Below are 13,576 nucleotides of genomic sequence, written 5' to 3'. Positions count from 1 at the left end.
TTGACTTGAAGCATATGATTTGATGTTTGATTTGTGATTCTATTCTAGTGATTATGTTTTTGTTTAAACTAGAACCCTTAAATTTGATTTGTGTTTGATTGGCCACTTTAATGAATTGAATTTTTGTGCAGTTAATTAACTTTTAGGGCACCTAATCGTTCTATTAAGTTAATAATTGGTAACAAGCAATAAGTTTTCTTATTGTAAAACATATATCACATGTTTTCACACTTCCGAGCGTATGAGAAGAAATGAACATTGTTGGGAAGCTTGTACAAAACTTAATGCAGTTTTCCAATACAATCTAAGAGCGTGTTTAGGTTGAATTAGTGAAGCTAGGTCCAGTCAAAGAGCGTATTTTGGTTAGATAATTTGGCGAGCGAGAGGTATTAGAGCGTGTTAATATCTTTCAGTACCAACTTAAAATAGCAATCACAAATTACATCAAGTCATAATCAGGTTAAATGACAACATTGAGAACTAGAACTGGAAGCACTTTTACAACTTGTTTACAAATCTATTTCATTTTATGCATGTTTCAAAGTTGATTGTTATTTCTTTTATTATTTGACTTTTGCAAACAAAACCCCCATCTGTGACCAAAGTACCTTATGCAAAAAAGGTATAGACTTTTGTCCCGTGTCTCTGTGGTTTGACCCTGCTTGCCTTGTACTACTTTTTAGTGCATTAAAGCAGTGTATCTGGAGTCTATTTTACCCCTATTATTTGTTGGGCTTGACACGCCTAACAAATTGGCGTCGTTGTCGGGGACACGGTGTTACTAATTGTTTATGCCTAGATCTTTTCGTACAGGTACACCACTACCAATTGACTCAGAGATAGAGAAGACTGCAAAGAAGTTAAGGAAGCAAGCCAAGCTTCATAAGAGGCAACCGGTTTCCGGTACTTCTTCATCATCCAATCCCCCGGTCATCAACATTTGGGAGGACATACCCCTCTCAAGTGTATCCGCATCAGAAACAGAAAGCCTATCACTCTCACCACAATCATCCTCACCCAAAAATACCACTCCACCCTTTTCACCTGTTCATAATATCCCAAACACTACACCTACAGAAACTTCAACTACTTCTCACGCCATGGGGGATAACCATGGAGGAAACCCACCTCCAAACCCACCACCCGAACAAACCCTCCGCCAATGGTCAAGACAAGAGGTTACTCAACAACCTCTTTGTATCACATATCCAGCTGCCACAAACCTTGAACTAAAATCCGGGCTTATCCACTTACTCCCAACTTTTAGAGGATTGGAGAATGAAGATCCTCACAAGTTCCTCACCGAGTTCCATGTAGTATGTGTGGGTATCAAACCACACAATGTCACGGAGGATCAAATCAAGCTTAGGGCATTCCCCTTTGCGGTGCAAGATGCAGCCAAAGACTGGCTTTATGACCTCCCACCGGGGACGGTAACTACTTGGGTAGATCTTGCGAGGTTGTTTTTGGACAAATATTTTCCGGAGATGAAAGCTTCAGCCCTACGGAGGGAAATCATTGGAATTAAGCAACACAAGAGAGAAGCTTTCCACATATATTGGGAGAGATTCAAGAAACTTTGTGCCCACTGTCCCAAACATGGAATTACCGAGTATCAGCTTCTCCAATATTTCATTGAAGGCATGGCTCCAATGGAGAGAAGACTTCTTAATGCTTCTAGTGGCGGCTCTTTACCTGACAAGACTCCAAACAAAATCCGCAATCTAATCAAGAACATGGCTGAAGATTCTAAACATTCAAGCCATGATGAAGAATGGTACACGGATGCACCCCGAGGTGTAAAGGAGGGCCAAACTCCTCAAATTGAAGCTCAATTGCCCGAGCTTACGAAAGTGGTTATGATGCTAGCCAAAGACAAAGGTGTGCAGCCTACACCCCGCCCATGCGGTATTTGTACTCAAGTGGGGCATCCAACCGACATGTGCCCTCAACTTCAAGAGGAAGATTATGAAGAAGCAAAAGCCATGAGAGGCTATTTCGGGCATAATCAAAGAACTTATGATCAGCCCCGAGGCAATCAAGGGTGGAACAACAACAAAAACATGGGCTATCAACAAAGACCACCACCCCATTACCAAGCAAGGCCTCCATTCCCACAACAAAATTACCAACCGAGGCAACCACAACCTCCTCCTCAACAAGCCGGATCCTCAAGTATGTCCCTAGAAGACATAGTCAAAAGCCTTGCCACTAGCACTTAAAGTTTTCAGCAAGAAACCAAGGCAAGCATCAAGAATCTTGAGCACCAAATGGCACAACTTGCTACTTCGGTTAGTAAGTTTGAATCTCAAGGAAAGTTAGCTGCCCAAACTGAGAAAAACCAAAGGCACAACGTATGTGCTATCACATTGAGAGGTGGAAAGAGTTATGATGACCCATCAATATCGGTTGATCAAGAAAAAGAAGAGGAGATAGTGGTGAATAAGTCGAGTAATGAGGAGGAAAATAAAGAAAAATCCAACAAAAAGAAGCCTGCCACCACCGAAGTCAAATATACTCCAGTCGCTCCATTTCCCGAAAGATTGGTGAGCACAAAGAAAGAACGAGAGGAGAGTGAGATCATGCAAATGTTTCGGAAAGTTCATGTCAATATCCCACTCCTTGATGTCATCAAACAGGTACCTAGATATGTTAAGTTCTTAAAAGAACTTTGCATATCTAAAAAGAAACTTAAAGGTAATGAAACGGTAAAAGTTGGTGAAAACATTTCAGCGGTTTTGCAAAAGAAGATGCCCCCGAAGTGCAAGGATCCCGGTGTCTTTACTGTGCCTTGCAAATTGGGGAATCTTCATGTACCTCGAGCTATGCTTGACTTGGGTGCATCTATAAATGTCCTACCATACTCTGTTTACAAATCAATTGGTGTAGGAACATTGAGCAAAACCGGTGTAATCATTCAACTTGCTGAGCGGTCGATAGTACACCCAAAAGGTGTGCTAGAGGACGTGTTAGTTCAAGTCAATGAACTTATTTTCCCAGCTGACTTTTATGTTCTAGATATGGGAGATGATGACTCCCCAAATTCAAGTTCCATACTTTTGGGTAGACCTTTTCTTAAAACAGCAAAAACCAAAATTGATGTCTACAATGGAACTTTATCAATGGAATTTGATGGGGAGGTCATTAACTTCAATATTTTTGAAGAGAAGAGGTACCCAAATGATGTTCACTCTTTAAATTTTGTGGATATTGTTCGACCTTTGAATAAAGAATGCTTTGAGTTGACTAACCATGATTTTTTTAGAGTTGGCTTTAAATAGGAACTTTGATAAAAATTTGGTCAAGGAGATTCCAGAAAAACTCAAGTTGGATAAAGAGATGTTGGTAAATGTGGAGTTTATAGATGAAAAGAAGAACATGGGGTTCCATGAAATGGGTATTCACCAAAAGCTAAAGATCCACGAATTAGAGGAGATTAAAAATGAAGCATTTGAGAACTCACACATCTACAAGGACAAGACCAAAGCATTCCATGATAAGTACCTCTCCCATAAGATCTTTGAGATTGGTCAAAAGGTATTACTCTATGACTCTCGTTTTAAATGGTTTTTCGGTAAGTTACGGTCCCGGTGGATTGGACCGTTCATTGTCACTAATATATTTGATCATGGTGCAATTGAGATTAAGAGTAACAAAACTGGAAAAGTATTCAAAGTTAATGGTCACAGGTTAAGGGTCTTCTATGAAGGTTTCCAAGAGAAAGACATGGAGGTTGACAGCTTGGAACGCCCGTACTGCATTGAGTGAATCTAAAGGGGCAAAGTCGAGCCAAAGACTTGAAACAAGGGCGGCTAACCGAGAGGCAACTCGGGAGTATCTCTTTCTATTTTCTTCATTGTGATTTATTTCATCCGTGTTGCAATGTTTTTGAGTCTTTTCGAGGGCTCCATACAAATAATTTTCCTATCTAATGGTCAAAGAAAATTTGGTTTTGAAAAAAAAAATCGTGATTTTGATGTTAACAGAAAGAAAAAGCACGACCATCACAAAAAACGCATGGGGGAAGGCAAAAACTCACGGTCATGTTTTTTGACCCGTGCCATGCCATCGAGGTTTCAAAAGAAAAAAGAAATTTTGCACGGTCAATTGTTAAAAGCGCATGGGCTGAACCCAAAACTCAGGGGCCATGCTAAAAACGCATAGGCTGTACTAAAAAAAATGGCACGGCCTGGGTTACCCATGCCATTCAATCGCAATTTTTTGAACAAAAAAATAATATGCACGAGGTACTCATAAAAACTCACGACCCATGCTAAAAAAGCATGGGCTACCATAAAAAAAAGCACGGCCTGGCTTGAACCATGTGTTTTGTGTATTGTGCCATTCTTCCTCCGCACTCTCTCCTCCTAAATACTTATAAAATTTTGACTTTCATCAATCAATCCAACATTAAAGCTCAAAGGTTTTTTGTTTTAAGTTCTTAACTCCATCTTCTTCTTCATCTATGTAGAATTCCCTCCATGAAAGTGTACAAAATCAAATCTTGCATAAAACCCTGGTTTTTTTTTCTTTGTAAATTTTGACTTGATTCTTGTATTAGGTTTCAAAATTCTTTTGTAGGGTTTCAAGAGCAAGCTTGGGGAGGTATTTTGTAAAGAAGAAGGGAAGCTTTTACCTCCGTTTGTGTATTCCACCATTAAAGAGCTCAACTTTTCTTGAGGTTGAAGATGGAGTGAAAAAGTCAAGCACACATCACAAATTCAAGCATTTGAATGGTACATTCCTTCCATATCTCAAGTTTGATGCATGAATCCTAAGATTGTTTGACTAGAATTGTTGAGAATTCGTTCATATGCTCTATATAGTTATATATCTGTGGTCAGTAGGTTGCCCTACCCTCTCCGAGCATCGAGGACGATGCTAAATCTTAAGCTTGGGGAGGTCTTTGTACATTAGGTTCTAGTTTCCTCATGCATAATAAAAAAAATAAAAAAAAACATTCAATCTAAAGAAACCTAATCTTCTTGAATAAGTTGAAGTGGTAAATTAGTCGTGGCTTGAGATTAGAACTTGTTCGTTTTTCATTAAAAATCTTGAAGCAACCTAATCTCACACGAACACGTCTCCCGAAGCTACTCGTGCAAAACAAAAAATGATAAGGTTATCAACACCGAAGCATAAAGACAGGTATAGGTTAGCCCTTGGAACACACAACCGGTCTTATGATTAGTAAGTGCTCACTCATATCCAAACTTCAAATTCAAAAGAGCCATAAAATGAATATAAAATTTCAGTGACTCGAATTCTCCAGCGCTCTAAAAAGTCTTTTCTACCTATTCCCTTCTAAATACCCTGCTTGGGGACATTGTTTCCAACTATACTTACGGGTCTTTGCGCGTTTACATCAGTCCCCCTAAAAGAGTCAAGACGAAAATATAAGGAAATAAACCTGGCAAACAAGATAAAAATAAATAATAATAATAATAATAATAATAATAATAATAATAATAATAATAAATAATAATAAAAAATTATTAAGTTAATCTGTGACCTTTGGGACTTGAATCAGTAAACCCCGAGGGGTGTTCTACACCTAATTGCCTAAAGTTGTATTGTTTGGGACTGATTGGGTTGAAAGTTCGCTACACAGGTTCCATAGAAAGTCATGAACTTAATAAAAACAAAAAAATAATATAAATAGGTTTAGATATTCAAATAAAGCTAATCTGTGGCCTTTGAGGTTCGGGCAAGTAAACCCGAGGGATCTCTTTAAATCTAGCACACCAAGGTCATCTGGTCTGGATGTGTTGGTTGGAAGCCCGCTACATGGATTTCAAAGAAAGCCATGAGCTTTATTTGTAGGAAAATATAATTAGATAGTTGGTATATATTTATGTTTATAGTTTAATTGAATAATATGTTTTGGAAAAATGCTTGGCTGCCAAAAGATTCCTTTGGACTAGACTGGCTGTAAACTACTTTGACTGGTGTAGTGGTTTGAAACATGTAACCAATCTGGGTAAGTATTAGGGAATTTTTAGAAAATAATTTTTAGAAAAAGATTGTTGTTAGTCAACAAATAGCTGGAGTCGGTCATTATTATGCTTTGTAAAATGAAAATGATTGAGCATATTTTGCATCACATGTTTTCACAAGAGTAAGACCATAATTTGTTCCATGTGCTAACCCAATACCTGTAAAAGTGAACAAGTGTTGTAACTTTTGATTTTGTTGAGTTGCGTTAGGGAATGGCTAAAAACCTTGTTTTACATGTTATATATCTTTGTGGGGTTAATGTCAAGTTATCTCAAGGCCCGACAGGTACACCTTCGACTGTATGACATAATGAGGTTAATTGGATTGAATATGTTCGTTTTGTTTTGTTTATTGCATTAATGTTTGAAAAAAAAATCTTTTTGTACATATGTTATTTTCATTAGTTCTTCTTTTATTGCATGCATGCACTCTTAATTCCATTTAGTCCTTTTCGTTCCTTCCATTCTTTTCATCTTAGTTTCTTTTTAGTCACCTATCGTCTTCTCTAGGTAGAATCTCAATTTTGTTCTTTCTTGAGGACAATAAAGGTCTAAGCTTGGGGAGGTTTGATAGGTGCATTTTATGCACCTATTTTGCATGTTTATTTCCGTCTTTTTATAGCATTCTACTTCATAATTCTTGCATTTAGTTTATTATTAGGTCAATTGCATATTTCATTAAGAATGCCTGGTACTTCACTATTTTTGATTTATTTTGCAGGCATTATGGAACATGGAACGTGGAGCTTGGATGCATGGATGCATGGAGCTTGGATTCTTGGAGCCTTGGAGCATGCAGAGAAGATGAACCGGTCATTCCATGGAGGAAAGCATGAAGACATAACCCGAGTCATTGTTGCATTATCATCATAGCAAAGGACTACGTTTGAAATGCGGTTCTTGTCACACTGACACGGGTCGTGTTTGTCCTTTATCATCTCATATTTGAGCAACATGACTCGTGGTGAAGCTAGATTGAAGATGGAGTCAATAGTGAAGACTTTTTGGAATTTTAGCAAAAAGCATGGGCCATGCCAAAAACACATGGTCAAGACAAATGGCCATGCCAAAAACACATGGGCAAAAGGCATGGACATGCCAAAAACGCATGGCCTCATGGCATGCACGTGGACTTTAATAAAAGACAGGAGAAGACGTCATTTGAAGGGAGAACAGTTTTTGGGAGCAGTTTGGGCGATTCTAGGAGAATTCTTGGAGCTTTTGAGAAGACCAAATCATTGCAAACATTTTTGGATTTCATTTTAGTAAGCATTAAACATTTCAATTCCATCATTTTTCTTGTTTGATTTGTTCTTAGCCATGTGTGGCTAAGAAACCCTAGTTTCTAGTTCTTGTTCAAAACATGTTGATTGCTTGACTTGAAGCATATGATTTGATGTTTGATTTGTGATTCTATTCTAGTGATTATGTTTTTGTTTAAACTAGAACCCTTAAATTTGATTTGTGTTTGATTGGCCACTTTCATGAATTGAATTTTTGTGCAGTTAATTAACTATTAGGGCACCTAATCGTTCTATTAAGTTAATAATTGGTAACAAGCAATAAGTTTTCTTATTGTAAAACATATATCACATGTTTTCACACTTCCGAGCGTATGAGAAGAAATGAACATTGTTGGGAAGCTTGTACAAAACTTAATGCAGTTTTCCAAAATATAATCTAAGAGCGTGTTTAGGTTGAATTAGTGAAGCTAGTATTGGGTTTTGAGCATTCTAACACTCCTAAGTGTACATGCAACCCTAATAAACCTTGGATCTATTTTTTCTCTAAAATACATGCAAATAATAATTTCCAAGGTTTACATCCTAACTAGCATGGCATGAAGAACTAGAATCATAAAACACTAGAAGAATGACATACCTTTTGATAGTGATTGATTGCTTGGAGTTTGAGAGCCTAGCACCAATAATGTGAATGCCTCAAGTGGAATCACAAATCACCACAAACCTTGGAACCTTGAGAGAATAATATATGTGCTCTAGAAATTAGGCCACCACTCTTGTTCACACACAACTAGTGTCATTTCAAGCATCATAAGCTCCTTTATATAGTGTGGAGGATTAGGGTTACATCCATGTAAACCCTAATACCCATGACTCTTCCTTTCCAAGGATCCATGGGTTAAAAGCTCCATGGACTATCCATGGATTCCCATGCATGCCAAGCCCATTCCAAATGAGTATTAGCCCACACTACATAAAATACAAGAGCCCATATTTAATTAGTCACCTTTTTGATCACCAAATTAATTCTAAATTAATTTATGACCAATACTAATTAAATAATATGATTTAATATTAATATATTATAACTTATAATATATTAATAAAGCATGAACATACTATTCTCAAAAGATTATCCAAACAAATTGTTCGGGTGAAGTGCAACCCAAATGGACCATGCCGGGTCGGGTCAAGTACATCTCAAATATTGTTATGGACTTAGACACCTTATCCAACAGTCTCCCACTTGGATGAGTCTAATAACATATTTGCAGATATGACTTCAAGAACCAACCGGCAATCGTAGCTCTCAAACCCTGTTGAACTATGAAGCGTCATTTTAGATAAGTGATCATATAATCCTCTGCTCTCATGATATCAGCCGGACAAATACATGGAACAATGTCTTACTTATTGTCCAGCAGTTTGTTTCCCGATTTCCGATTTGTTTGACAAAGAACTTAATCGAACACATCAATTTAGTTCTGACCGGGCCCGGTACATAGGTCAAAACAAAATCATCGAGGGGCCCAGATATCACTTCTATTTCTAGAAGGAACAGATAAACTTCGACTCATATGCTTGTTCTACTACTTATTGAATTGCACACAAAGGCACGTTTTATAACATCAAGTTACTGATGCGTTTACGTGCAATCAATGCACAACCAACTCATAGGCAACAACTCATATCTCTAGGTTTGAAGACTTATATGATATTACCATCTCACGATCACTCGAGATAAATTCCATGAAGTGATACAAGTGAGCGTGGGTTAATTCCAATACTCATAACTTATGAGCACTCATGAATGTTGTAGCAATCATTTCTATGACTAAACACATTTAGACATCTACAAACTCGATTCATGACAATCTTAATTCATACCTACTTCCAACATATGAACGACTGTGGAGTGTTTAAATAACTTAGTCATTCGGAAAGAATAACCTAGCTATTCTGGAAGTCAAAACATGCAAAGTGAAACACAATAATAATCGAATCCAATATGGTCTCAGAACCCTTTTGAATATAAATAAAATCACCTTTTATTTATCACCATATTGATTACACATTATTCATTGTATAATGTTTCAAATAATCAACTTAATACTTGAATAAAAACAACAGTTGTTCCATGCTCGTAGCATGTACACTTTGTTTTTCTAAACAATATTTATGCCATACTCCAAGTATGCACACTATGTTTGTCTATGATCTTTACTTTGTGAAATAGATCAATTGAACATGATTCCAATGATGCTCATTTCACAATCCCAAATCCTTATTGTAAATGTAAGAATTCCTAATTCCTACCATTTACCAAAAATCTGTTAGATTTTAAACTTATATGCACTGATCCTCTCGTAATGATTATGCACAAGGTCACCAAAACCTTGTCATCAGTCATTACAGAGGATTCCAAAGGAGATCAACTCTATGGAAACGAAGTCTCATATCCAAAGTACATTGCTTTGAACATCCTTCTTGCACTAAGGTTTTCTAATCTTACACAGATTGAACAACTTCCACCTATGGAGACATTTCCATAGTCCCATTTTGACTATCACTTCCGAACAAGAGTTACCTCTTTTCAGAATATGTCAATATGGTCCTTTCCAACAATTTACATCATACTTCCAACTGTCCCTGAGCAACCAATCTTTGGCGAACCTCAGAATGTCCTCGACAATTTCTTAATCACTTTAGTCATATCCCGTTCTAGACTTTTCCCTTCTTAATGCCCTAAGCATTTGGAAAATTTAGAAAGGATGAATATTATAGCACATGCAATCGATCCTATATCCGAAGCATATGGGACACGATTCATGATGTTTCACATAAAGACATGATACTAGACCAGTCTTTTGCTACAATATTTTTTATTTGCCATGTTTTCAAAATTTAACTATGAAGAGGGATGCCGTAATCATAATCGAATTTTTGAAAATGCAATATATATAGAATTTCTTTAAGTTGAACCATTCCAACATAATATATATATATATATATATATATATATATATATATATATATATCCTTGACTAAAGATGATTAAAAACTCAATCTAAGCTTTTAGAATTGAAATGAAGTATAATTTTCTCTCCCTTAATTATAGCAAAACAACTTTTTCAACCCCTACAACTTTACGAATTGAAACTTTTGTTTTTCTATAATTAACACTGCTAACTTGCAACACTAAACATAATAATCATGCTCCCACTAACATGATGATTATCATCATAACACTTATGCTCCCACTAGCTCTGACATATTTCCAGAAATCAGCTGGACTTCTGAAATTTAGATTCGTACACCCTTTCTTAGATAGCTCACATGTGTGTCTAAACAATTTCCAGAACTATGAAAAGGAATGCCGTAATCATAGTCTTAATTGTTTAGACCTTTGCCATTTCTCACAAGTCCATGTTAGTGTGCCGGTTAACCACACACACTCCACTAACGACTTTGAGAATGCAAACATCACAATTGCTATCTACTTAAAATCTTCTTAGTGAAAGCATTTCCTCACCATCATTTTCATGAATCGGAGAGAAACCTTATGACACTTAGATTTTATAGTGTATGAGTTTCTATCCATGTGAATTTGTCAAAACCATAATCACAAGACAAGGTTAGTGACAAATTCATCCTTACATGGATTGAACTTGTTCAATCTTAATTTCTTGTCACCTGGTAGCACAAGGCCCACCAATGCTTCCAAGCTGTTATGCACATAGTTTAGAACTAACAGAACTCATATGCATAGTCAACTTAATAGGTTCAGACACAGAAACAAGAATCATGTCAACTTAATAGGTTGCAAACCTTAAGTCGTGTGCTAGTGATAAAACTCAGGTTTTACTCTTGATTAAATCTTGAAATCCTTTCAGGATCTTTAAGACTCCCACTGTCCTCTTGACATATAAGTTTCCCTAGTCAAGGACCATTCCTTTACAAAACAAATATTCAAGGGATAGTGCGGATTCTTATCAAGATAAACACTTCACACAATTGGTCTTAGTTGGTCTTTGTCTTATCCAAGACATCACAACTTACCAATTTCAAATGTACAGGAGTAGAAAACATTTTACACTACATTTGATAAGTGTTCTAAACCTTACTTTATGTCACTCAATGTTACAATCTTGGAGTATGACTCTAAGAGTTGTTTTGGAACGAAGTATGATTCATCTTTTTGATTTTAATCATTCCAACAATTCATAAATCCTCTTCTTAGCCATAAAATGCACTAAGATGTCCTTAGAGGATGAATTGTGACATGGTTTCTTAATCATTAAGATGATCATAAAACAAGATACTAAAGTACTCTCCCATCTTTTCAGATTTGAGAAACCTTTTATCTTTCTGCCCAATTTGATTCTTCCCATTCGTCCTGCCATACATTGAAACTTTTCCAATGTTTCAGAATTGTACTACAACTTGTAGGTACAACCATATTTACTAAACTTTAGTAAATCATGACGAATAGTCTTATCGATCTTTGTGGTGGACCTTGACCAGCACACACCCAGTGTACCTAATTCCTTAGTCCTTCAATTGACTCACATATGCATGTGATCAATGAATTAGTCTCAATTTTACAAAGATGAAAATTCTCATTCATCATACAATACAGCTTGTATGATTCCAAGTTTCTGTCCAATTGAAGCTTGGGTGATGAGAACCTTTCCTCATTTGTTAAATTCAGACACTACCACAAATGAGAGAATCAAACTCATATTTCCATTTTTGCTAGAAACATACAAACATCAATTTTCCATAAATGCCATTGTAAGGGGATATAATATAAAATAAACTAAACAAAACTTTTATTTCTTTATAAAATGCGGAAAAATATTCGTTATAATGCATCTTCAAATGAAAACTATGCTATTACATATTTCCTAGCAATCTATCATAACTTTTAAGTAGTAGCTCAAAAATCCGATCCTCAAACCATGCGATAGAAATCCATCTTCGTGATCAGATTCAGCACACTCTTCTTTTAACCTTCCTTTTGCTCGATCCTGAAGCCGAGTCAAACATTTTGTCTCTACTTGCTTTCAAATATTTCAGGTATTCAGGGCAGCTTCGCTTCCAATGTCCCTTCTCATGACAATAAAAACATATAGACTCTTTGGGAATGGTACACGAGACAATCACAGACTTAGCCTTTCCCTTTACCTTTTGGTCAACCGGGTTGACCAAGGCCGATCCCTTTCCATTGGGAAGAGAAAGCTTTTCTGGACTTCCAATGTTACCATTGTCTATGTCCATGGAAGTTTGAGAATTAGACCTACCATCAATATTTGCTTGACCATTGCGCCAAATCATTGCTGATTCAGCAGCAACAAGCAAATAAGAAAGATCTATTAGGGTTATGTCAGGATCTGTCATATGGTAGTCTTTAATAAACTCACTATACGACTCAGGAAGTGACTGAAGAACCCAGTCAACAGCGAACTTCCTTGAAATAACAGCACCCAACATTCTCAGCCTGTCAATGTGTGACTTCATTCCTAAGACATGAGTGCACACAAGTCTTCCATCTTTATGTTTCATTTCTAGTAGAGCTTGAGTGATCTTGAACCTTTCAAGTCTTCGGGCTTGTGGGTCAGGGAGAATAAATGGAAGAGGTGGAGGAAGTGAAGCATGATGTTGAGGGACATCATCTTCAAGAAGAAAGTTTGTTCCAAGAGATTTGGGAAGATCATAGTTGTCTGAACCAGACATCTACAATCGGAGAAAATCAAGTTAGTTGATTCAAGTCCTTAATATAACACCCAATATGAAATATTAAGGCTAGGACCCAACACAATATTTTATAACTTGGAAGAGGGATGCCGTAATCCAAGCTATAAAATATTTGAAGGTAGGCAAATAACGATTCACCAATTTCCACCATGAAAAACGAAATAATTTATTAGGTTTTTATTGGATTTGAAACTCCTAGATCTTTTGAGATTCATTGAACTTTTCAATGGCATGTTTCAATCTCGATTGTGCCCTCTCAAGTTTTGTGACTGGGATGCCGAGGATCACAAAACAAGGTGTGAATAACCATGCAAATTCACTTGGTACCCTTAATATTATCACCTAATCAATGTGCCGGTTAACCACACGCGCTCCACCGATCTATGATAAACATTAAGTCACCCTTAGTGATCCTTACTAGTCCAAGTTAATGTGCCGGTTAACCACACACGCTCCACCAACGACTTGGTAAGGTACAAAGTGTGAATTTCATGGGTTAGCACCAAATTCACATTTTCCTAAAGTAATTAAGATTGAGAATTTATAAAAATATTTAGTTACTTTATAATCATTATACTT

The sequence above is a fragment of the Lactuca virosa genome, chromosome 1 (genome assembly GCF_052849685.1).
Source record: "Lactuca virosa cultivar CGN04683 chromosome 1, Lactuca_virosa_CGN04683_v6, whole genome shotgun sequence".
Classification (NCBI taxonomy): domain Eukaryota; kingdom Viridiplantae; phylum Streptophyta; class Magnoliopsida; order Asterales; family Asteraceae; genus Lactuca; species Lactuca virosa.
The sequence above is the reverse complement of the archived record's forward strand: the minus strand, read 5'-3'. Positions refer to the sequence as shown.